This window comes from Limulus polyphemus, unplaced genomic scaffold (assembly GCF_000517525.1).
Source record: "Limulus polyphemus unplaced genomic scaffold, Limulus_polyphemus-2.1.2 Scaffold2210, whole genome shotgun sequence".
Taxonomy (NCBI): Eukaryota; Metazoa; Arthropoda; class Merostomata; order Xiphosura; family Limulidae; genus Limulus; species Limulus polyphemus.
In genome coordinates, this window is record NW_013667820.1 from 121,076 (window position 1) to 125,016 (window position 3,941).

The window sequence follows — 3,941 nt, forward strand, 5'->3', positions numbered from 1 at the left end:
AAGTAACTTAGTTGTTAGTTACTATTTTAGTTACTTACTTAGGGTAAAAAGTTTAAGTACTATTTAGTACTATTATACTATATATATATATATATATATATAGAGAGAGAGAGAGAGAGAGGAGCTTAAGACCAGTTTATAACCGTTTAAAATATTGTTAACAGTTTTCCGACAGGACATTTTTTCATACATTAATATCGTCTCTTGTAACACAATAAAGCAACAGACTTACAGTAGCTTTCTCCTTCTTTCAAGCAAATCGGTCGCTCGCCGCAAGAAGTCCCCAAAATCCGTTGGCGTTGATCGATGACATAGACACCTCAGTATATATTCAGCGCTATGTTCTTGTAGCAACAGTATATATATATATGTGTGTGTGATAATAATAAACGATATACTTTTAAGATAAACCCTAGCTATACGGTATCATGCCAACGGCCAGAATTTGTAATAATTTGAATGGAAGCAAGGTGTTTTACTCGAAATTTTTGGTGTAGGCGTGACAGTACAGACCACTATCCAATGATAAAACTTCTTTCACAAGTTGTTTGTTGGAGCATGCGTTCTCTGATCCACTGAAACCCTACTAAATTTTAGTATGTCTTAATCGTTTTACTTTGTATTACAAGTACAATGACGTCAAAAATCTTTCCACCAATAAGGCTTCTCTATCATTAATAAACTCTGGAAAATTACATTTTTGCTAGAGTGTTGTTCATAGACATATAGTTTATACTTGTTATAAGAAAAAATTCAATAATAGAAATGTACAATTTTTATTCTAATTAAACAAACACTTTTCAAGCTCTTACATGCATTTTTCTCAATCAACGTATATCATGAGATTATTCTCTTATGAATGATGACATGCTTTAGATGAAATTATTTCTTAAATTCTTGGGCCAAACCTAAAGTTATATAACACAGTTGGAGAATCGTGTTTTTTTTTTTTAAAACATGCAATTCTTCACCGTCGTGAAGCCTATCAAGTGTTTCTGTAATACGTTAACCATGGTATCGGATGAGATACGTCACAAGCCCTAGAAACTTTTTAAGGAGGTTAAAGTAAAAATTCATTTATAATCTCTTTCAATACGTTTAGTGAACGACATACAGATTGATCAAAACAAAGCTGACTGGATCATTTTAAACATAATAATTTATCACGGTTTGATCTGCTTAATATAATACATTTGACTGTTTCAACGAAAATCAAAAAATGGGCTATCTGTGCAGTGTTCGCTAAGAGAATCGAATCCCGAACTTTAGTGTTATAAGCCCTTAAGCTAACTCTTTGGGGACAATCATATTTTAATATACAGTAACTTAGAACAATGTTTGTTACAATTCCGAATCAGACAATATCAGTAAATTTCTTTAGGGACAATCTAATTGATGAAATATTTTGTTTGTTTATTAACGTATTTATTAGTTTTGAAAAACACCTTTACAGTTAAGTGCTGGCTCCATAAAGAGCAATGGATATTTATAGCCAAAAATTTGTGACGCGAACAGTGTATTAGGATGGAAGCTGACTTGTTAGAGAACGATTGGTGAATGAGACTGTATGCCAACAATTGTGTTCTACAAACGTGGTCGGATAACGTTACTTACGGAATACAGCTTGTGCCAGATTGTTTTCACCTATCTCTGGCAGAGCAAAATTGATTTGATAGACTGACGAAATCCAACCGTTCCCTGTCAGTTTACGGATGTATTATCTTAACCCACTAATACAACTCTGTCTGAACTAGTCTGTTCAGGTACTTGATTCCTCCAATGGTAATAAACACTGTGTTTAAACGTGTTTACTGTGCAAATGGATCAGAATAACTTATCTACAGTTTGGTTATAGTCTGTTGGTACTAGTTTCGTTACACAGTAAATTTCTTTCGGGACAATCTAAGTGATGAAAGATTTTGTTGTAATCAAAACCTGAACACCAACTACTGGAATACTGAATTTAATTCCTCCAAGTGAAAAAAAAAATCACATCAAAGATAAGACATTAATGAATTCCTGATGGGGAAAACAAAGGCTGATAATAAATATGAAGACGGTCAATAAGACACAAAACATTTTTATTTACAAAAACTTCGCCCCCCCCCCAGTGGCACAGCGGTAAGTCTGCGGACTTACAGCGCTATAAACCTGGTTTCGATACCCGTGGTGGGCAGAGCACAGATAGCCCATTGTGTAGCTTTGTGCTTAATTCCAAAGAAACAAACAAATGATGAAAAGATCTCCATTTTGAAAGTCTTACATCAAGGGCATCTTTGTATTGAAATATAAGGAAAAACAATTTTTTTCAAAATTTGGGCAAAAACATGGGTTATAGCTTTGGATTTTCGATGAAAAATATGATTTCTTTTTGGAAAATGGAAAAGAATGATTTTTTGACGCAAAATTAATAGAAAAATATCCTATAGTGCTTATTTCATCGGAAAACTCAAAACTGAGACATTATAGCATTAACGAAAAATATTATTGGATTTTGAGCGAAATCTACACGAGGGCGATTTGCGCTAGCTGAGCCTGATTCTGAAGTAATAGTTTAGAGAGAAAGCAGCTAACCAACACCACTCGCCGTCAAGTTATGATCTATTATTGTCTACTGAATATTGGGGTTTTGACTGTTACTCTTATAAAGCACCTACGGCACCATTGCGAAGAAAATTTTTTTTAGTGTCAGCAGGACGAGAACGTCGGAACTTAAACTCCACCATATGACTCACTAACCACTGAACCGTACACAGCTCGTTCATAAGTCTTTACTTTGTGGCCAAAGATGTTGCCCAGATTGGCTTGGAGTGTGGTTTTGGAGCTCAGTACTGTCCCAAGTGCTCATTGTGTGAGTTCTTCCTCTTTCTTGGAGAACACTGAAGACTCCCTTCCTAGAAATGTTGTGTTCTTTGTCTCTACGTCATTTAACAATCTTGCTAAATGAATATTCTTCCTTGTAAATGTATGTGTCTTATTTCTTTTGCTTATTCTATTTCAGACCCTCCGTATTGCGGACTTAATATTTACCAATTGACTCTAGTTTTCCTGAGAGTATTGCAGGCCAAGATATAATTACAATTTTGGACTTAAATGCTATCTACTTTTAACATACAATAGGTTTAGGATTTATTGACATTTGTTATAATTTCTTGTTTAAAAACAAATAATCTCAAATACTATCTGTGTTGTGCTCAACATGGGTATCGAAACCCGATTTTTAGTGTTATGAATCCTCAGATTTACCACTGATCCACTGGATAGACAAAACTTTCAAATACCATTACCGACCTAATTACCAACAAAACCACTGTGATAACTCTCTGCGAAGTAATTTTCTGTGTTAATATTCTGGATGTTTGAAATAACCTCAGAAACTCTTAATAAAAACTTTATATAAAATGCATAATTGACTGATATTTACTAATTGATCAAAACAAAGCTGACTGGATCTTTTAAAAAATAACAGTTTGTCCATATTTATAGCCCAAACTCTGTGATACAGACAGTGTCAGGATGGAAGCTAATATCACTTAGAATTGCTGCTTGCTTAAAACAGTTTCATTTATGTTGCGTCAGCGAGGTCACGTGACTAGTATCATGCCACTCCTTCTCTCGAACCTTCGTGAATTGTCGGGAGATTACTAGATATAGTGTTAGTCTTGTATATATATAAGACGGTCACAACGTGACGGGAGAACAGTGTAATGCGTAATTGAATGTATGCGGACAATATATTGTTGGCCACGTGAGATATAGCGTTTGTTATAGCGCGACTGTTGAAATTAAGGGTATCGTAAAGTTGTATTCGGAAAGAATAAACCAGTTTTATTAAGTAAGGACTTGTGTCGCTAAAGTTTCGTTGTAACGAAGTTACGGAAAATCAACTAACGAACGGAGACGTAACATTTATTTGACTAAAGTATCTCAGGAAAATAGTG

At 34.5% G+C, this 3,941-nt stretch overlaps 1 protein-coding gene across 2 annotated transcripts in view; it reads right to left on the reverse strand.

Annotated features, from left to right (window-relative positions):
- Window positions 1–415, reverse strand: part of LOC106466273 (histidine decarboxylase-like) — a 43,971-nt gene extending 43,556 nt beyond the window's left edge. For both annotated transcript variants that reach the window (XM_013926534.2, XM_022394251.1), the window contains exon 1: window positions 233–415. The gene's annotated coding sequence lies outside the window, so the exon portion shown is untranslated. The remainder of the gene's footprint in view (window positions 1–232) is intronic.
- Window positions 416–3,941: the final 3,526 nt, after the last annotated feature.